General features: G+C 44.8%; 1 protein-coding gene across 1 annotated transcript in view; it reads right to left on the reverse strand.

Annotated features, from left to right (window-relative positions):
- The window catches only part of LOC310791645 (intermembrane lipid transfer protein VPS13C-like), a gene marked incomplete at its 5' end in the record, with an annotated part of 249,586 nt that overhangs the window by 79,198 nt on the left and 147,504 nt on the right, over window positions 1-22,884 (reverse strand).

Genomic DNA, 22,884 nt, shown 5'->3' on the forward strand with positions numbered 1-22,884 from the left:
AGGGGGCGCCATAAACGCCAGAAATGGGCGTGGCTTAACATAAAAAAGGCTGTAACTCCACACCTGTTTGTCCAATGATCGCAAAACTTGTCAGATATATCAAGGAGGATGTCCTAGTCAGAATCAGAAGCTTTGTCATCTGCGCAAGGCTTGAACCCCGCCCATCGCCGCTTGCGGCTATATTTATTATTATTATTATTATTCCCGTTCTTGTTCATCTGCCCCAACGCAAATTCCCGTGAGTTGGTAAATGGTAGAGACCTCACATTTGGCCCAATGACAGATATTGTTGGCTGGTAGGTGCTCAAAAAAGATTTTTCGAATCGGCCTGAAGGTGGCGCTATAATCGAAGGTTTAACGTTAAAGGTGATAACTTCCACGCCGTTGGTCCGATTTTCAAACTTTTTTTTTCCAGATGTTCAGGTGGACCTGCTCTACAAATTTGCCATAAGGACCCTCAATGTCCGCCTGGAAAGTTTTTGAGATATTTGGAAAAGTTTGGAAAACACATTTTTGACATCTCCTCCTAGACCGTTGCACCGATTTGCACCAGACTCGCCAGGAAGCATCTATGGAGCAAGCTCTACAATCGTGATTGGTGGATTTTTGAAAGCTAATTTAGTTTCGGAGATATTGATCGTTAAAGTTGAGAGGGGCGTGGCCTCACAGCTAAATTGTCATAACTTCATGACCGATTAAGGAATCTTCACGAAACTTGCAGGAGGTCTTCGGAGACCATCCTAGACCATGTGTGTCAAATTTTGTGCAATTCGACCAAAAGGGGGCGCCATAAACGCCAGAAATGGGCGTGGCTTAACATAAAAAAGGCTGTAACTCCACACCTGTTTGTCCAATGATCGCAAAACTTGTCAGATATATCAAGGAGGATGTCCTAGTCAGAATCAGAAGCTTTGTCATCTGCGCAAGGCTTGAACCCCGCCCATCGCCGCTTGCGGCTATATTTAGGGGTTCAAGCCCTGAAGGGGCTGAAACCCTATTGTTTTTGTGCCGGTTTATTATTATTATTCTTGCTGTTTTTCATCTGCCCCGATGCAAATTCCCGTGAGTTGGTAAATGGTAGAAAGCTGAAAGTTGGCCCAATGACAGATATTGTTGGCTGGTAGGTGCTCAAAAAATATTTTTCGAATTGGCCTGAAGGTGGCGCTATAATTGAAGATTTTACGTTAAAGGCCATAACTTCCACGCCGTTGGTCCGATTTTCAAACTTTTTTTTTCCAGATGTTCAGGTGAACCTGCTCTACAAGTTTGCCATAAGGACCCTCAATGTCCGCCTGGAAAGTTTTTGAGATATTTGGAAAAGTTTGGAAAACACATTTTTTGCATCTCCTCCTAGACCGTTGGACCGATTTGCACCAGACTCACCAGGAAGCATCTATGGAGCAAGCTCTACAATCGTGATTGGTGGATTTTTGAAAGCTACTTTAGTTTCGGAGATATTGATCGTTAAAGTTGAGAGGGGCGTGGCCTCACAGCTAAATTGTCATAACTTCATGACCGATTAAGGAATCTTCACGAAACTTGCAGGAGGTCTTCGGAGACCATCCCAGACTATGCGTGTCAAATTTGGTGCAATTCCACCAAAAGGGGGCGCCATAAACGCCAGAAATGGGCGTGGCTTAACATAAAAAAGGCTGTAACTCCACACCTGTTTGTCCAATGATCGCGAAACTTGTCAGATATATCAAGGAGGATGTCCTAGTCAGAATCAGAAGCTTTGTCATCTGTGCAAGGCTTGAACCCCGCCCATCGCCGCTTGCGGCTATATTTAGGGGTTCAAGCCCTGAAGGGGCTGAAACCCTATTGTTTTTCACCCGGTTTATTATTAGGGGTTCAAGCCCTGAAGGGGCTGAAACCCTATTGTTTTTCACCCGGTTTATTATTCTCGTTATTATTGTTCATCTGCCCCGATGCAAATTCCCGTGAGTTGGTAAATGGTAGAGACCTGACAGTTGGCCCAATGACAGATATTGGTGGCTGGTAGGTGCTCAAAAAAGATTTTTTGAATCGGCCTGAAGGTGGCGCTATAATTGAAGGTTTTACGTTAAAGGCCTTAACTTCCACGCCGTTGGTCCGATTTTCAAACTTTTTTTTTCCAGATGTTCAGGTGAACCTGCTCTACAAGTTTGCCATAAGGACCCTCAATGTCCGCCTGGAAAGTTTTTGAGATATTTGGAAAAGTTTGGAAAACACATTTTTTGCATCTCCTCCTAGACCGTTGGACCGATTTGCACCAGACTCGCCAGGAAGCATCTATGGAGCAAGCTCTACAATCGTGATTGGTGGATTTTTGAAAGCTACTTTAGTTTCGGAGATATTGATCGTTAAAGTTGAGAGGGGCGTGGCCTCACAGCTAAATTGTCATAACTTCATGACCGATTAAGGAATCTTCACGAAACTTGCAGGAGGTCTTCGGAGACCATCCCAGACCATGCGTGTCAAATTTTGTGCAATTCGACCAAAAGGGGGCGCCATAAACGCCAGAAATGGGCGTGGCTTAACATAAAAAAGGCTGTAACTCCACACCTGTTTGTCCAATGATCGCGAAACTTGTCAGATATATCAAGGAGGATGTCCTAGTCAGAATCAGAAGCTTTGTCATCTGCGCAAGGCTTGAACCCCGCCCATCGCCGCTTGCGGCTATATTTATTATTCTTGTTCATCTGCTCCGACGCAAATTCCCGTGAGTTGGTAAATGGCAGAGACCTGAGATTTGGCCCAATGACCGATAATGTTGGCAGGTAGCTGCTCAAGAAAGATTTTTTGAATCGGCCTGAAGGTGGCGCTATAATCCACGGTTTTACGTTAAAGGCCATAACTTCCACGCCGTTGGTCCGATTTTCAAACTTTTTTTTCCCAGATGTTCAGGTGGACCTGCTCTACAAATTTGCCATAAGGACCCTCAATGTCCGCCTGGAAAGTTTTTGAGATATTTGGAAAAGTTTGGAAAACACATTTTTTGCATCTCCTCCTAGACCGTTGAACCGATTTGCACCAGACTCGCCAGGAAGCATCTATGGAGCAAGCTCTACAATCGTTATTGGTGGATTTTTGAAAGCTACTTTAGTTTCGGAGATATTGATCGTTAAAGTTGAGAGGGGCGTGGCCTCACAGCTAAATTGTCATAACTTCATGACCGATTAAGGAATCTTCACGAAACTTGCAGGAGGTCTTCGGAGACCATCCTAGACCATGTGTGTCAAATTTTGTGCAATTCGACCAAAAGGGGGCGCCATAAACGCCAGAAATGGGCGTGGCTTAACATAAAAAAGGCTGTAACTCTACACCTGTTTGTCCAATGATCGCGAAACTTGTCAGATATATCAAGGAGGATGTCCTAGTCAGAATCAGAAGCTTTGTCATCTGCGCAAGGCTTGAACCCCGCCCATCGCCGCTTGCGGCTATATTTAGGGGTTCAAGCCCTGAAGGGGCTGAAACCCTATTGTTTTTGTGCCGGTTTATTATTATTATTATTCTTCTTGTTGTTCATCTGCCCCAACGCAAATTCCCGTGAGTTAGTAAATGGTAGACAGCTGACATTTGGCCAAATGACAGATATTGTTGGCAGGTAGGTGCTCAAAAAAGATTTTTCGAATCGGCCTGAAGGTGGCGCTATAATCGACGGTTTTACGTTAAAGGCCATAACTTCCACGCCGTTGGTCCGATTTTCAAACTTTTTTTTTCCAGATGTTCAGGTGGACCTGCTCTACAAATTTGCCATAAGGACCCTCAATGTCCGCCTGGAAAGTTTTTGAGATATTTGGAAAAGTTTGGAAAACACATTTTTTGCATCTCCTCCTAGACCGTTGGACCGATTTCCACTAGAATCGACAGGAAGCATCTATGGAGCAAGCTCTACAATCCTGAATTTGGAATTTTTGAAATCTACTTTAGTTTCGGAGATATTGATCGTTAAAGTTGTGAGAGGGCGTGGCCTCACAGCTAAATTGTCATAACTTCATGACCGATTAAGGAATCTTCACGAAACTTGCAGGAGGTCTTCGGAGACCATCCTAGACCATGTGTGTCAAATTTTGTGCAATTCGACCAAAAGGGGGCGCCATAAACGCCAGAAATGGGCGTGGCTTAACACAAAAAAGGCTGTAACTCCCCACCTGTTTGTCCAATGATCGCGAAACTTGTCAGATATATCAAGGAGGATGTCCTAGTCAGAATCAGAAGCTTTGTCATCTGCGCAAGGCTTGAACCCCGCCCATCGCCGCTTGCGGCTATATTATGGTTTATTTTTTCTTTTCCTCTCTGCCTCATTGCAAATTCCCGTGAGTTGGTATACTGCAGAGACATGAGATTTGGCCCACTGACAGATATGGTTGGTTCCTAGATGCTCCAGAAATATTTTGTGAATCGGCCTAATGGGGGCGCTATAATTAGGGGTTCAAATTTCAAACTTTGAAAGGCCATAACTTCCACGCCGTTGGTCCGATTTTCAAACTTTTTTTTTCCAGATGTTCAGGTGAACCTGCTCTTCAAAGTACCCCCCAGTTTCCTCAAGGTCCGCCTGGAAAGTTTTTGAGATATTTGGAAAAGTTTGGAAAACACATTTTTTGCATCTCCTCCTAGACCGTTGGACCGATTTGCACTAGAATCGACAGGAAGCATCTATGGAGCAAGCTCTACAATCGTGATTGGTGGATTTTTGAAATCTACTTTAGTTTCGGAGATATTGATCGTTAAATTTGTGAGAGGGCGTGGCCTCACAGCTAAATTGTCATAACTTCATGACCGATTAAGGAATCTTCACGAAACTTGCAGGAGGTCTTCGGAGACCATCCTAGACCATGTGTGTCAAATTTTGTGCAATTCGACCAAAAGGGGGCGCCATAAACGCCAGAAATGGGCGTGGCTTAACATAAAAAAGGCTGTAACTCCACACCTGTTTGTCCAATGATCGCGAAACTTGTCAGATATATCAAGGAGGATGTCCTAGTCAGAATCAGAAGCTTTGTCATCTGCGCAAGGCTTGAACCCCGCCCATCGCCGCTTGCGGCTATATTTAGGGGTTCAAGCCCTGAAGGGGCTGAAACCCTATTGTTTTTCACCCGGTTTATTATTATTATTCTTGTTCATCTGCCCCAACGCAAATTCCCGTGAGTTGGTAAATGGTAGAGACCTGACATTTGGCCCAATGACAGATATTGTTGGCAGGTAGCTGCTCAAGAAAGATTTTTCGAATCGGCCTGAAGGTGGCGCTATAATCGACGGTTTTACGTTAAAGGCAATAACTTCCACGCCGTTGGTCCGATTTTCAAACTTTTTTTTTTCCAGATGTTCAGGTGGACCTGCTCTACAAATTTGCCATAAGGACCCTCAATGTCCGCCTGGAAAGTTTTTGAGATATTTGGAAAAGTTTGGAAAACACATTTTTTGCATCTCCTCCTAGACCGTTGGACCGATTTGCACTAGAATCGCAAGGGAGCATCTATGGAGCAAGCTCTACAATCGTGATTGGTGGATTTTTGAAAGCTACTTTAGTTTCGGAGATATTGATCGTTAAAGTTGAGAGGGACGTGGCCTCACAGCTAAATTGTCATAACTTCATGACCGATGAAGGAATCTTCACGAAACTTGCAGGAGGTCTTCGGAGACCATCCCAGACCATGCGTGTCAAATTTGGTGCAATTCCACCAAAAGGGGGCGCCATAAACGCCAGAAATGGGCGTGGCTTAACATAAAAAAGGCTGTAACTCCACACCTATTTTGTCCAATGATCGCGAAACTTGTTAGATATATCAAGGAGGATGTCCTAGTCAGAATCAGAAGCTTTGTCATCTGCGCAAGGCTTGAACCCCGCCCATCGCCGCTTGCGGCTATATTTATTATTCTTGTTCATCTGCCCCAACGCAAATTCCCGTGAGTTGGTAAATGGTAGAGACCTGAAACCTGGCCCAATGACAGATAGTGTGGGCTGGTAGGTGCTCAAAAAAGATTTTTCGAATCGGCCTGAAGGTGGCGCTATAATCGACGGTTTTACGTTAAAGGCCTTAACTTCCACGCCGTTGGTCCGATTTTCAAACTTTTTTTTTCCAGATGTTCAGGTGGACCTGCTCTACAAATTTGCCATAAGGACCCTCAATGTCCGCCTGGAAAGTTTTTGAGATATTTGGAAAAGTTTGGAAAACACATTTTTTGCATCTCCTCCTAGACCGTTGGACCGATTTCCACTAGAATCGACAGGAAGCATCTATGGAGCAAGCTCTACAATCCTGAATTTGGAATTTTTGAAATCTACTTTAGTTTCGGAGATATTGATCGTTAAAGTTGTGAGAGGGCGTGGCCTCACAGCTAAACTGTCATTACTTCATGACCGATTAAGGAATCTTCACGAAACTTGCAGGAGGTCTTCGGAGACCATCCCAGACCATGCGTGTCAAATTTGGTGCAATTCCACCAAAAGGGGGCGCTATAGCAGCATTCAGTACCTGTACCTTCTAAATTGTTTGATTTTGAAGGGCGGCAGGAAGTGCAGATTCATTGCCATTATGGCCAGCCTTCCTTCTTGTATGACACTTGACACTTCTGAGCTGATTTCAGAAAAGAAAGTGTCATTTGGCCTGTAGGGGGCGCTATTGTTTGCCTATGGGGGGCGCTACAGCAACGTATCTCCGCAACCGTAACTCGTAGAGGCTCAGGGATGGCGGCGTTGGACTCGGGGTGGAAAAGTAGCTTTAGGAGGCCCGTGCGGAATCACCATCGCACCTTCCGTTTCCCATTTATTAGGGGTTCAAGCCCTGAAGGGGCTGAAACCCTATTGTTTTTCACCCGGTTTATTATTATTATTCTTGTTCATCTGCCCCAACGCAAATTCCCGTGAGTTGGTAAATGGTAGAGACCTGACATTTGGCCCAATGACAGATATTGTTGGCAGGTAGCTGCTCAAGAAAGATTTTTCGAATCGGCCTGAAGGTGGCGCTATAATCGACGGTTTTACGTTAAAGGCAATAACTTCCACGCCGTTGGTCCGATTTTCAAACTTTTTTTTTCCAGATGTTCAGGTGGACCTGCTCTACAAATTTGCCATAAGGACCCTCAATGTCCGCCTGGAAAGTTTTTGAGATATTTGGAAAAGTTTGGAAAACACATTTTTTGCATCTCCTCCTAGACCGTGTGACCGATTTCCACTAGAATCGACAGGAAGCATCTATGGAGCAAGCTCTACAATCCTGAATTTGGAATTTTTGAAATCTACTTTAGTTTCGGAGATATTGATCGTTAAAGTTGAGAGGGGCGTGGCCTCACAGCTAAATTGTCATAACTTCATGACCGATTAAGGAATCTTCACGAAACTTGCAGGAGGTCTTCGGAGACCATCCTAGACCATGCGTGTCAAATTTGGTGCAATTCGACCAAAAGGGGGCGCTATAGCAGCATTCAGTACCTGTACCTTCTAAATTGTTTGATTTTGAAGGGCGGCAGGAAGTGCAGATTCATTGCCATTATGGCCAGCCTTCCTTCTTGTATGACACTTGACACTTCTGAGCTGATTTCAGAAAAGAAAGTGTCATTTGGCCTGTAGGGGGCGCTATTGTTTGCCTATGGGGGGCGCTACAGCAACGTATCTCCGCAACCGTAACTCGTAGAGGCTCAGGGATGGCGGCGTTGGACTCGGGGTGGAAAAGTAGCTTTAGGAGGCCCGTGCGGAATCACCATCGCACCTTCCGTTTCCCATTTATTAGGGGTTCAAGCCCTGAAGGGGCTGAAACCCTATTGTTTTTCACCCGGTTTATTAGGGGTTCAAGCCCTGAAGGGGCTGAAACCCTATTGTTTTTCACTCGGTTTATTATTATTAGGGGTTCAAGCCCTGAAGGGGCTGAAACCCTATTGTTTTTCCTCTGGTTTATTATTATTCTTGTTCATCTGCTCCGACGCAAATTCCCGTGAGTTGGTAAATGGTAGAGACCTGAAAGTTGGCCCAATGACAGATATTGTTGGCTGGTAGGTGCTCAAATTTTTTTTTTCGAATTGGCCTGAAGGTGGCGCTATAATTGAAGATTTTACGTTAAAGGCCATAACTTCCACGCCGTTGGTCCGATTTTCAAACTTTTTTTTTCCAGATGTTCAGGTGGACCTGCTCTACAAATTTGCCATAAGGACCCTCAATGTCCGCCTGGAAAGTTTTTGAGATATTTGGAAAAGTTTGGAAAACACATTTTTTGCATCTCCTCCTAGACCGTTGGACCGATTTCCACTAGAATCGACAGGAAGCATCTATGGAGCAAGCTCTACAATCCTGAATTTGGAATTTTTGAAATCTACTTTAGTTTCGGAGATATTGATCGTTAAAGTTGTGAGAGGGCGTGGCCTCACAGCTAAATTGTCATAACTTCATGACCGATTAAGGAATCTTCACGAAACTTGCAGGAGGTCTTCGGAGACCATCCTAGACCATGTGTGTCAAATTTTGTGCAATTCGACCAAAAGGGGGCGCCATAAACGCCAGAAATGGGCGTGGCTTAACATAAAAAAGGCTGTAACTCCACACCTGTTTGTCCAATGATCGCGAAACTTGTCAGATATATCAAGGAGGATGTCCTAGTCAGAATCAGAAGCTTTGTCATCTGCGCAAGGCTTGAACCCCGCCCATCGCCGCTTGCGGCTATATTTAGGGGTTCAAGCCCTGAAGGGGCTGAAACCCTATTGTTTTTCACCCGGTTTATTATTATTCTCGTTATTATTGTTCATCTGCCCCGACGCAAATTCCCGTGAGTTGGTAAATGGTAGAGACCTGACATTTGGCCCAATGACAGATATTGTTGGCTGGTAGCTGCTCAAGAAAGATTTTTCGAATCGGCCTGAAGGTGGCGCTATAATCGACAGTTTTACGTTAAAGGCCATAACTTCCACGCCGTTGGTCCGATTTTCAAACTTTTTTTTTCCAGATGTTCAGGTGGACCTGCTCTACAAATTTGCCATAAGGACCCTCAATGTCCGCCTGGAAAGTTTTTGAGATATTTGGAAAAGTTTGGAAAACACATTTTTGACATCTCCTCCTAGACCGTTGGACCGATTTGCACCACCATCGCCAGGAAGCATCTATGGAGCAAGCTCTACAATCGTGATTGGTGGATTTTTGAAAGCTACTTTAGTTTTGGAGATATTGATCGTTAAAGTTGAGAGGGGCGTGGCCTCACAGCTAAATTGTCATAACTTCATGACCGATTAAGGAATCTTCACGAAACTTGCAGGAGGTCTTCGGAGACCATCCCAGACCATGTGTGTCAAATTTGGTGCAATTCCACCAAAAGGGGGCGCCATAAATGCCAGAAATGGGCGTGGCTTAACATAAAAAAGGCTGTAACTCCACACCTGTTTGTCCAATGATCGCGAAACTTGGCAGATATATCAAGGAGGATGTCCTAGTCAGAATCAGAAGGTTTGTCATCTGCGCAAGGCTTGAACCCCGCCCATCGCCGCTTGCGGCTATATTTCTTGCTGTTTTTCATCTGCCCCGACGCAAATTCCCGTGAGTTGGTAAATGGTAGAGACCTGACATTTGGCCCAATGACAGATATTGGTGGCAGGTAGCTGCTCAAGAAAGATTTTTCGAATTGGCCTGAAGGTGGCGCTATAATCGACGGTTTTACGTTAAAGGCCATAACTTCCACGCCGTTGGTCCGATTTTCAAACTTTTTTTTTCCAGATGTTCAGGTGGACCTGCTCTACAAATTTGCCATAAGGACCCTCAATGTCCGCCTGGAAAGTTTTTGAGATATTTGGAAAAGTTTGGAAAACACATTTTTTGCATCTCCTCCTAGACCGTTTGACCGATTTGCACTAGAATCTCCAGGAAGCATCTTTGGAGCAAGCTCTACAATCCTGAATTTGGAATTTTTGAAATCTACTTTAGTTTCGGAGATATTGATCGTTAAAGTTGTGAGGGGCGTGGCCTCACAGCTAAATTGTCATTACTTCATGACCGATTAAGGAATCTTCACGAAACTTGCAGGAGGTCTTCGGAGACCATCCCAGACCATGCGTGTCAAATTTGGTGCAATTCCACCAAAAGGGGGCGCTATAGCAGCATTCAGTACCTGTACCTTCTAAATTGTTTGATTTTGAAGGGCAGCAGGAAGTGCTGATTCATTGCCATTATGGCCAGCCTTCCTTCTTGTATGACACTTGACACTTCTGAGCTGATTTCAGAAAAGAAAGTGTCATTTGGCCTGTAGGAGGCGCTATTGTTTGCCTATGGGGGGCGCTACAGCAACCTATCTCCGCAACCGTAACTCGTAGAGGCTCAGGGATGGCGGCGTTGGACTCGGGGTGGAAAAGTAGCTTTAGGAGGCCCGTGCGGAATCACCATCGCACCTTCCGTTTCCCATTTATTAGGGGTTCAAGCCCTGAAGGGGCTGAAACCCTATTGTTTTTCACCCGGTTTATTATTATTATTATTATTATTAGGGGTTCAAGCCCTGAAGGGGCTGAAACCCTATTGTTTTTCACTCGGTTTATTATTATTCTTGCTGTTTTTCATCTGCCCCGACGCAAATTCCCGTGAGTTGGTAAATGGTAGAGACCTGACATTTGGCCCAATGACAGATATTGGTGGCAGGTAGCTGCTCAAGAAAGATTTTTCGAATTGGCCTGAAGGTGGCGCTATAATCGACGGTTTTACGTTAAAGGCCATAACTTCCACGCCGTTGGTCCGATTTTCAAACTTTTTTTTTCCAGATGTTCAGGTGGACCTGCTCTACAAATTTGCCATAAGGACCCTCAATGTCCGCCTGGAAAGTTTTTGAGATATTTGGAAAAGTTTGGAAAACACATTTTTTGCATCTCCTCCTAGACCGTTGAACCGATTTGCACCAGACTCGCCAGGAAGCATCTATGGAGCAAGCTCTACAATCGTGATTGGTGGATTTTTGAAAGCTACTTTAGTTTCGGAGATATTGATCGTTAAAGTTGAGAGGGGCGTGGCCTCACAGCTAAATTGTCATAACTTCATGACCGATTAAGGAATCTTCACGAAACTTGCAGGAGGTCTTCGGAGACCATCCTAGACCATGTGTGTCAAATTTTGTGCAATTCGACCAAAAGGGGGCGCCATAAACGCCAGAAATGGCCGTGGCTTAACATTAAAAAGGCTGTAACTCCACACCTGTTTGTCCAATGATCGCAAAACTTGTCAGATATATCAAGGAGGATGTCCTAGTCAGAATCAGAAGGTTTGTCATCTGCGCAAGGCTTGAACCCCGCCCATCGCCGCTTGCGGCTATATTTAGGGGTTCAAGCCCTGAAGGGGCTGAAACCCTATTGTTTTTCACCCGGTTTATTATTAGGGGTTCAAGCCCCGAAGGGGCTGAAACCCTATTGTTTTTGTGCTGGTTTATTATTATTATTCTTCTTCTTTTTCATCTGCCCCAACGCAAATTCCCGTGAGTTGGTAAATGGTAGAGACCTGACATTTGGCCAAATGACAGATATTGTTGGCAGGTAGGTGCTCAAAAAAGATTTTTCGAATCGGCCTGAAGGTGGCGCTATAATCGACGGTTTTACGTTAAAGGCCATAACTTCCACGCCGTTGGTCCGATTTTCAAACTTTTTTTTTCCAGATGTTCAGGTGGACCTGCTCTACAAATTTGCCATAAGGACCCTCAATGTCCGCCTGGAAAGTTTTTGAGATATTTGGAAAAGTTTGGAAAACACATTTTTTGCATCTCCTCCTAGACCGTTGGACCGATTTCCACTAGAATCGACAGGAAGCATCTATGGAGCAAGCTCTACAATCGTGATTGGTGGATTTTTGAAAGCTACTTTAGTTTCGGAGATATTGATCGTTAAAGTTGAGAGGGGCGTTGCCTCACAGCTAAATTGTCATAACTTCATGACCGATTAAGGAATCTTCACGAAACTTGCAGGAGGTCTTCGGAGACCATCCTAGACCATGTGTGTCAAATTTTGTGCAATTCGACCAAAAGGGGGCGCCATAAACGCCCGAAATGGGCGTGGCTTAACATAGAAAAGGCTGTAACTCCACACCTGTTTGTCCAATGATCGCGAAACTTGTCAGATATATCAAGGAGGATGTCCTAGTCAGAATCAGAAGCTTTGTCATCTGCGCAAGGCTTGAACCCCGCCCATCGCCGCTTGCGGCTATATTTATTCTTGTTATTATTGTTCATCTGCCCCAACGCAAATTCCCGTGAGTTGGTAAATGGTAGAGACCTCACATTTGGCCCAATGACAGATATTGTTGGCTGGTAGGTGCTCAAAAAAGATTTTTCGAATCGGCCTGAAGGTGGCGCTATAATCGATGGTTTTACGTTAAAGGCCTTAACTTCCACGCCGTTGGTCCGATTTTCAAACTTTTTTTTTCCAGATGTTCAGGTGGACCTGCTCTACAAATTTGCCATAAGGACCCTCAATGTCCGCCTGGAAAGTTTTTGAGATATTTGGAAAAGTTTGGAAAACACATTTTTGACATCTCCTCCTAGACCGTTGGACCGATTTGCACCACCATCGCCAGGAAGCATCTATGGAGCAAGCTCTACAATCGTGATTGGTGGATTTTTGAAAGCTACTTTAGTTTTGGAGATATTGATCGCTAAAGTTGAGAGGGGCGTGGCCTCACAGCTAAATTGTCATAACTTCATGACCGATTAAGGAATCTTCACGAAACTTGCAGGAGGTCTTCGGAGACCATCCCAGACCATGCGTGTCAAATTTGGTGCAATTCCACCAAAAGGGGGCGCCATAAACGCCAGAAATGGGCGTGGCTTAACATAAAAAAGGCTGTAACTCCACACCTGTTTGTCCAATGATCGCAAAACTTGTCAGATATATCAAGGAGGATGTCCTAGTCAGAATCAGAAGCTTTGTCATCTGCGCAAGGCTTGAACCCCGCCCATCGCCGCTTGCGGCTATATTTATTATTATTATTATTATTCCCGTTCTTGTTCATCTGCCCCAACGCAAATTCCCGTGAGTTGGTAAATGGTAGAGACCTCACATTTGGCCCAATGACAGATATTGTTGGCTGGTAGGTGCTCAAAAAAGATTTTTCGAATCGGCCTGAAGGTGGCGCTATAATCGAAGGTTTAACGTTAAAGGTGATAACTTCCACGCCGTTGGTCCGATTTTCAAACTTTTTTTTTCCAGATGTTCAGGTGGACCTGCTCTACAAATTTGCCATAAGGACCCTCAATGTCCGCCTGGAAAGTTTTTGAGATATTTGGAAAAGTTTGGAAAACACATTTTTGACATCTCCTCCTAGACCGTTGCACCGATTTGCACCAGACTCGCCAGGAAGCATCTATGGAGCAAGCTCTACAATCGTGATTGGTGGATTTTTGAAAGCTAATTTAGTTTCGGAGATATTGATCGTTAAAGTTGAGAGGGGCGTGGCCTCACAGCTAAATTGTCATAACTTCATGACCGATTAAGGAATCTTCACGAAACTTGCAGGAGGTCTTCGGAGACCATCCTAGACCATGTGTGTCAAATTTTGTGCAATTCGACCAAAAGGGGGCGCCATAAACGCCAGAAATGGGCGTGGCTTAACATAAAAAAGGCTGTAACTCCACACCTGTTTGTCCAATGATCGCAAAACTTGTCAGATATATCAAGGAGGATGTCCTAGTCAGAATCAGAAGCTTTGTCATCTGCGCAAGGCTTGAACCCCGCCCATCGCCGCTTGCGGCTATATTTAGGGGTTCAAGCCCTGAAGGGGCTGAAACCCTATTGTTTTTGTGCCGGTTTATTATTATTATTCTTGCTGTTTTTCATCTGCCCCGATGCAAATTCCCGTGAGTTGGTAAATGGTAGAAAGCTGAAAGTTGGCCCAATGACAGATATTGTTGGCTGGTAGGTGCTCAAAAAATATTTTTCGAATTGGCCTGAAGGTGGCGCTATAATTGAAGATTTTACGTTAAAGGCCATAACTTCCACGCCGTTGGTCCGATTTTCAAACTTTTTTTTTCCAGATGTTCAGGTGAACCTGCTCTACAAGTTTGCCATAAGGACCCTCAATGTCCGCCTGGAAAGTTTTTGAGATATTTGGAAAAGTTTGGAAAACACATTTTTTGCATCTCCTCCTAGACCGTTGGACCGATTTGCACCAGACTCACCAGGAAGCATCTATGGAGCAAGCTCTACAATCGTGATTGGTGGATTTTTGAAAGCTACTTTAGTTTCGGAGATATTGATCGTTAAAGTTGAGAGGGGCGTGGCCTCACAGCTAAATTGTCATAACTTCATGACCGATTAAGGAATCTTCACGAAACTTGCAGGAGGTCTTCGGAGACCATCCCAGACTATGCGTGTCAAATTTGGTGCAATTCCACCAAAAGGGGGCGCCATAAACGCCAGAAATGGGCGTGGCTTAACATAAAAAAGGCTGTAACTCCACACCTGTTTGTCCAATGATCGCGAAACTTGTCAGATATATCAAGGAGGATGTCCTAGTCAGAATCAGAAGCTTTGTCATCTGTGCAAGGCTTGAACCCCGCCCATCGCCGCTTGCGGCTATATTTAGGGGTTCAAGCCCTGAAGGGGCTGAAACCCTATTGTTTTTCACCCGGTTTATTATTATTATTCTTGTTCATCTGCTCCGACGCAAATTCCCGTGAGTTGGTAAATGGCAGAGACCTGAGATTTGGCCCAATGACCGATAATGTTGGCAGGTAGCTGCTCAAGAAAGATTTTTTGAATCGGCCTGAAGGTGGCGCTATAATCCACGGTTTTACGTTAAAGGCCATAACTTCCACGCCGTTGGTCCGATTTTCAAACTTTTTTTTCCCAGATGTTCAGGTGGACCTGCTCTACAAATTTGCCATAAGGACCCTCAATGTCCGCCTGGAAAGTTTTTGAGATATTTGGAAAAGTTTGGAAAACACATTTTTTGCATCTCCTCCTAGACCGTTGAACCGATTTGCACCAGACTCGCCAGGAAGCATCTATGGAGCAAGCTCTACAATCGTGATTGGTGGATTTTTGAAAGCTACTTTAGTTTCGGAGATATTGATCGTTAAAGTTGAGAGGGGCGTGGCCTCACAGCTAAATTGTCATAACTTCATGACCGATTAAGGAATCTTCACGAAACTTGCAGGAGGTCTTCGGAGACCATCCTAGACCATGTGTGTCAAATTTTGTGCAATTCGACCAAAAGGGGGCGCCATAAACGCCAGAAATGGGCGTGGCTTAACATAAAAAAGGCTGTAACTCTACACCTGTTTGTCCAATGATCGCGAAACTTGTCAGATATATCAAGGAGGATGTCCTAGTCAGAATCAGAAGCTTTGTCATCTGCGCAAGGCTTGAACCCCGCCCATCGCCGCTTGCGGCTATATTTAGGGGTTCAAGCCCTGAAGGGGCTGAAACCCTATTGTTTTTGTGCCGGTTTATTATTATTATTATTCTTCTTGTTGTTCATCTGCCCCAACGCAAATTCCCGTGAGTTGGTAAATGGTAGACAGCTGACATTTGGCCAAATGACAGATATTGTTGGCAGGTAGGTGCTCAAAAAAGATTTTTCGAATCGGCCTGAAGGTGGCGCTATAATCGACGGTTTTACGTTAAAGGCCATAACTTCCACGCCGTTGGTCCGATTTTCAAACTTTTTTTTTCCAGATGTTCAGGTGGACCTGCTCTACAAATTTGCCATAAGGACCCTCAATGTCCGCCTGGAAAGTTTTTGAGATATTTGGAAAAGTTTGGAAAACACATTTTTTGCATCTCCTCCTAGACCGTTGGACCGATTTCCACTAGAATCGACAGGAAGCATCTATGGAGCAAGCTCTACAATCCTGAATTTGGAATTTTTGAAATCTACTTTAGTTTCGGAGATATTGATCGTTAAAGTTGTGAGAGGGCGTGGCCTCACAGCTAAATTGTCATAACTTCATGACCGATTAAGGAATCTTCACGAAACTTGCAGGAGGTCTTCGGAGACCATCCTAGACCATGTGTGTCAAATTTTGTGCAATTCGACCAAAAGGGGGCGCCATAAACGCCAGAAATGGGCGTGGCTTAACACAAAAAAGGCTGTAACTCCCCACCTGTTTGTCCAATGATCGCGAAACTTGTCAGATATATCAAGGAGGATGTCCTAGTCAGAATCAGAAGCTTTGTCATCTGCGCAAGGCTTGAACCCCGCCCATCGCCGCTTGCGGCTATATTATGGTTTATTTTTTCTTTTCCTCTCTGCCTCATTGCAAATTCCCGTGAGTTGGTATACTGCAGAGACATGAGATTTGGCCCACTGACAGATATGGTTGGTTCCTAGATGCTCCAGAAATATTTTGTGAATCGGCCTAATGGGGGCGCTATAATTAGGGGTTCAAATTTCAAACTTTGAAAGGCCATAACTTCCACGCCGTTGGTCCGATTTTCAAACTTTTTTTTTCCAGATGTTCAGGTGAACCTGCTCTTCAAAGTACCCCCCAGTTTCCTCAAGGTCCGCCTGGAAAGTTTTTGAGATATTTGGAAAAGTTTGGAAAACACATTTTTTGCATCTCCTCCTAGACCGTTGGACCGATTTGCACTAGAATCGACAGGAAGCATCTATGGAGCAAGCTCTACAATCGTGATTGGTGGATTTTTGAAATCTACTTTAGTTTCGGAGATATTGATCGTTAAATTTGTGAGAGGGCGTGGCCTCACAGCTAAATTGTCATAACTTCATGACCGATTAAGGAATCTTCACGAAACTTGCAGGAGGTCTTCGGAGACCATCCTAGACCATGTGTGTCAAATTTTGTGCAATTCGACCAAAAGGGGGCGCCATAAACGCCAGAAATGGGCGTGGCTTAACATAAAAAAGGCTGTAACTCCACACCTGTTTGTCCAATGATCGCGAAACTTGTCAGATATATCAAGGAGGATGTCCTAGTCAGAATCAGAAGCTTTGTCATCTGCGCAAGGCTTGAACCCCGCCCATCGCCGCTTGCGGCTATATTTAGGGGTTCAAGCCCTGAAGGGGCTGAAACCCTATTGTTTTTCACCCGGTTTATTATTATTATTCTTGTTCATCTGCCCCAACGCAAATTCCCGTGAGTTGGTAAATGGTAGAGACCTGACATTTGGCCCAATGACAGATATTGTTGGCAGGTAGCTGCTCAAGAAAGATTTTTCGAATCGGCCTGAAGGTGGCGCTATAATCGACGGTTTTACGTTAAAGGCAATAACTTCCACGCCGTTGGTCCGATTTTCAAACTTTTTTTTTCCAGATGTTCAGGTGGACCTGCTCTACAAATTTGCCATAAGGACCCTCAATGTCCGCCTGGAAAGTTTTTGAGATATTTGGAAAAGTTTGGAAAACACATTTTTTGCATCTCCTCCTAGACCGTGTGACCGATTTCCACTAGAATCGACAGGAAGCATCTATGGAGCAAGCTCTACAATCCTGAATTTGGAATTTTTGAAATCTACTTTAGTTTCGGAGATATTGATCGTTAAAGTTGAGAGGGGCGTGGCCTCACAGCTAAATTGTCATAACTTCATGACCGATTAAGGAATCTTCACGAAACTTGCAGGAGGTCTTCGGAGACCATCCTAGACCATGCGTGTCAAATTTGGTGCAATTCGACCAAAAGGGGGCGCTATAGCAGCATTCAGTACCTGTACCTTCTAAATTGTTTGATTTTGAAGGGCGGCAGGAAGTGCAGATTCATTGCCATTATGGCCAGCCTTCCTTCTTGTATGACACTTGACACTTCTGAGCTGATTTCAGAAAAGAAAGTGTCATTTGGCCTGTAGGGGGCGCTATTGTTTGCCTATGGGGGGCGCTACAGCAACGTATCTCCGCAACCGTAACTCGTAGAGGCTCAGGGATGGCGGCGTTGGACTCGGGGTGGAAAAGTAGCTTTAGGAGGCCCGTGCGGAATCACCATCGCACCTTCCGTTTCCCATTTATTAGGGGTTCAAGCCCTGAAGGGGCTGAAACCCTATTGTTTTTCACCCGGTTTATTAGGGGTTCAAGCCCTGAAGGGGCTGAAACCCTATTGTTTTTGTGCCGGTTTATTATTATTATTCTTGTTCATCTGCCCCAACGCAAATTCCCGTGAGTTGGTAAATGGTAGAGACCTGAAACCTGGCCCAATGACAGATAGTGTTGGCTGGTAGGTGCTCAAAAAAGATTTTTCGAATCGGCCTGAAGGTGGCGCTATAATCGACGGTTTTACGTTAAAGGCCTTAACTTCCACGCCGTTGGTCCGATTTTCAAACTTTTTTTTTCCAGATGTTCAGGTGGACCTGCTCTACAAATTTGCCATAAGGACCCTCAATGTCCGCCTGGAAAGTTTTTGAGATATTTGGAAAAGTTTGGAAAACACATTTTTTGCATCTCCTCCTAGACCGTTGGACCGATTTCCACTAGAATCGACAGGAAGCATCTATGGAGCAAGCTCTACAATCCTGAATTTGGAATTTTTGAAATCTACTTTAGTTTCGGAGATATTGATCGTTAAAGTTGTGAGAGGGCGTGGCCTCACAGCTAAACTGTCATTACTTCATGACCGATTAAGGAATCTTCACGAAACTTGCAGGAGGTCTTCGGAGACCATCCCAGACCATGCGTGTCAAATTTGGTGCAATTGCACCAAAAGGGGGCGCTATAGCAGCATTCAGTACCTGTACCTTCTAAATTGTTTGATTTTGAAGGGCGGCAGGAAGTGCAGATTCATTGTCATTATGGCCAGCCTTCCTTCTTGTATGACACTTGACACTTCTGAGCTGATTGCAGAAAATAAATTGTCATTTGGCCTGTAGGGGGCGCTATTGTTTGCCTATGGGGGGCGCTACAGCAACGTATCTCCGCAACCGTAACTCGTAGAGGCTCAGGGATGGCGGCGTTGGACTCGGGGTGGAAAAGTAGCTTTAGGAGGCCCGTGCGGAATCACCATCGCACCTTCCGTTTCCCATTTATTAGGGGTTCAAGCCCTGAAGGGGCTGAAACCCTATTGTTTTTCACCCGGTTTATTAGGGGTTCAAGCCCTGAAGGGGCTGAAACCCTATTGTTTTTCACCCGGTTTATTATTATTATTCTTGTTCATCTGCCCCAACGCAAATTCCCGTGAGTTGGTAAATGGTAGAGACCTGACATTTGGCCCAATGACAGATATTGTTGGCAGGTAGCTGCTCAAGAAAGATTTTTCGAATCGGCCTGAAGGTGGCGCTATAATCGACGGTTTTACGTTAAAGGCAATAACTTCCACGCCGTTGGTCCGATTTTCAAACTTTTTTTTTTCCAGATGTTCAGGTGGACCTGCTCTACAAATTTGCCATAAGGACCCTCAATGTCCGCCTGGAAAGTTTTTGAGATATTTGGAAAAGTTTGGAAAACACATTTTTTGCATCTCCTCCTAGACCGTGTGACCGATTTCCACTAGAATCGACAGGAAGCATCTATGGAGCAAGCTCTACAATCCTGAATTTGGAATTTTTGAAATCTACTTTAGTTTCGGAGATATTGATCGTTAAAGTTGAGAGGGGCGTGGCCTCACAGCTAAATTGTCATAACTTCATGACCGATTAAGGAATCTTCACGAAACTTGCAGGAGGTCTTCGGAGACCATCCTAGACCATGCGTGTCAAATTTGGTGCAATTCGACCAAAAGGGGGCGCTATAGCAGCATTCAGTACCTGTACCTTCTAAATTGTTTGATTTTGAAGGGCGGCAGGAAGTGCAGATTCATTGCCATTATGGCCAGCCTTCCTTCTTGTATGACACTTGACACTTCTGAGCTGATTTCAGAAAATAAAGTGTCATTTGGCCTGTAGGGGGCGCTATTGTTTGCCTATGGGGGGCGCTACAGCAACGTATCTCCGCAACCGTAACTCGTAGAGGCTCAGGGATGGCGGCGTTGGACTCGGGGTGGAAAAGTAGCTTTAGGAGGCCCGTGCGGAATCACCATCGCACCTTCCGTTTCCCATTTATTAGGGGTTCAAGCCCTGAAGGGGCTGAAACCCTATTGTTTTTCACCCGGTTTATTAGGGGTTCAAGCCCTGAAGGGGCTGAAACCCTATTGTTTTTGTGCCGGTTTATTATTAGGGGTTCAAGCCCTGAAGGGGCTGAAACCCTATTGTTTTTCACCCGGTTTATTATTATTCTCGTTATTATTGTTCATCTGCCCCGACGCAAATTCCCGTGAGTTGGTAAATGGTAGAGACCTGACATTTGGCCCAATGACAGATATTGGTGGCAGGTAGCTGCTCAAAAAAGATTTTTCGAATCGGCCTGAAGGTGGCGCTATAATCGATGGTTTTACGTTAAAGGCCTTAACTTCCACGCCGTTGGTCCGATTTTCAAACTTTTTTTTTCCAGATGTTCAGGTGGACCTGCTCTACAAGTTTGCCATAAGGACCCTCAATGTCCGTCTGGAAAGTTTTTGAGATATTTGGAAAAGTTTGGAAAACACATTTTTTGCATCTCCTCCTAGACCGTTGGACCGATTTGCACTAGAATCGCAAGGGAGCATCTATGGAGCAAGCTCTACAATCGTGATTGGTGGATTTTTGAAAGCTACTTTAGTTTCGGAGATATTGATCGTTAAAGTTGAGAGGGACGTGGCCTCACAGCTAAATTGTCATAACTTCATGACCGATGAAGGAATCTTCACGAAACTTGCAGGAGGTCTTCGGAGACCATCCCAGACCATGCGTGTCAAATTTGGTGCAATTCCACCAAAAGGGGGCGCCATAAACGCCAGAAATGGGCGTGGCTTAACATAAAAAAGGCTGTAACTCCACACCTATTTTGTCCAATGATCGCGAAACTTGTTAGATATATCAAGGAGGATGTCCTAGTCAGAATCAGAAGCTTTGTCATCTGCGCAAGGCTTGAACCCCGCCCATCGCCGCTTGCGGCTATATTTATTATTCTTGTTCATCTGCCCCAACGCAAATTCCCGTGAGTTGGTAAATGGTAGAGACCTGAAACCTGGCCCAATGACAGATAGTGTGGGCTGGTAGGTGCTCAAAAAAGATTTTTCGAATCGGCCTGAAGGTGGCGCTATAATCGACGGTTTTACGTTAAAGGCCTTAACTTCCACGCCGTTGGTCCGATTTTCAAACTTTTTTTTTCCAGATGTTCAGGTGGACCTGCTCTACAAATTTGCCATAAGGACCCTCAATGTCCGCCTGGAAAGTTTTTGAGATATTTGGAAAAGTTTGGAAAACACATTTTTTGCATCTCCTCCTAGACCGTTGGACCGATTTCCACTAGAATCGACAGGAAGCATCTATGGAGCAAGCTCTACAATCCTGAATTTGGAATTTTTGAAATCTACTTTAGTTTCGGAGATATTGATCGTTAAAGTTGTGAGAGGGCGTGGCCTCACAGCTAAACTGTCATTACTTCATGACCGATTAAGGAATCTTCACGAAACTTGCAGGAGGTCTTCGGAGACCATCCCAGACCATGCGTGTCAAATTTGGTGCAATTCCACCAAAAGGGGGCGCTATAGCAGCATTCAGTACCTGTACCTTCTAAATTGTTTGATTTTGAAGGGCGGCAGGAAGTGCAGATTCATTGCCATTATGGCCAGCCTTCCTTCTTGTATGACACTTGACACTTCTGAGCTGATTTCAGAAAAGAAAGTGTCATTTGGCCTGTAGGGGGCGCTATTGTTTGCCTATGGGGGGCGCTACAGCAACGTATCTCCGCAACCGTAACTCGTAGAGGCTCAGGGATGGCGGCGTTGGACTCGGGGTGGAAAAGTAGCTTTAGGAGGCCCGTGCGGAATCACCATCGCACCTTCCGTTTCCCATTTATTAGGGGTTCAAGCCCTGAAGGGGCTGAAACCCTATTGTTTTTCACCCGGTTTATTATTATTATTCTTGTTCATCTGCCCCAACGCAAATTCCCGTGAGTTGGTAAATGGTAGAGACCTGACATTTGGCCCAATGACAGATATTGTTGGCAGGTAGCTGCTCAAGAAAGATTTTTCGAATCGGCCTGAAGGTGGCGCTATAATCGACGGTTTTACGTTAAAGGCAATAACTTCCACGCCGTTGGTCCGATTTTCAAACTTTTTTTTTCCAGATGTTCAGGTGGACCTGCTCTACAAATTTGCCATAAGGACCCTCAATGTCCGCCTGGAAAGTTTTTGAGATATTTGGAAAAGTTTGGAAAACACATTTTTTGCATCTCCTCCTAGACCGTGTGACCGATTTCCACTAGAATCGACAGGAAGCATCTATGGAGCAAGCTCTACAATCCTGAATTTGGAATTTTTGAAATCTACTTTAGTTTCGGAGATATTGATCGTTAAAGTTGAGAGGGGCGTGGCCTCACAGCTAAATTGTCATAACTTCATGACCGATTAAGGAATCTTCACGAAACTTGCAGGAGGTCTTCGGAGACCATCCTAGACCATGCGTGTCAAATTTGGTGCAATTCGACCAAAAGGGGGCGCTATAGCAGCATTCAGTACCTGTACCTTCTAAATTGTTTGATTTTGAAGGGCGGCAGGAAGTGCAGATTCATTGCCATTATGGCCAGCCTTCCTTCTTGTATGACACTTGACACTTCTGAGCTGATTTCAGAAAAGAAAGTGTCATTTGGCCTGTAGGGGGCGCTATTGTTTGCCTATGGGGGGCGCTACAGCAACGTATCTCCGCAACCGTAACTCGTAGAGGCTCAGGGATGGCGGCGTTGGACTCGGGGTGGAAAAGTAGCTTTAGGAGGCCCGTGCGGAATCACCATCGCACCTTCCGTTTCCCATTTATTAGGGGTTCAAGCCCTGAAGGGGCTGAAACCCTATTGTTTTTCACCCGGTTTATTAGGGGTTCAAGCCCTGAAGGGGCTGAAACCCTATTGTTTTTCACTCGGTTTATTATTATTAGGGGTTCAAGCCCTGAAGGGGCTGAAACCCTATTGTTTTTCCTCTGGTTTATTATTATTCTTGTTCA

Source organism: Poromitra crassiceps (assembly GCF_964638095.1).
Source record: "Poromitra crassiceps genome assembly, chromosome: 16".
Taxonomy (NCBI): domain Eukaryota; kingdom Metazoa; phylum Chordata; class Actinopteri; order Beryciformes; family Melamphaidae; genus Poromitra; species Poromitra crassiceps.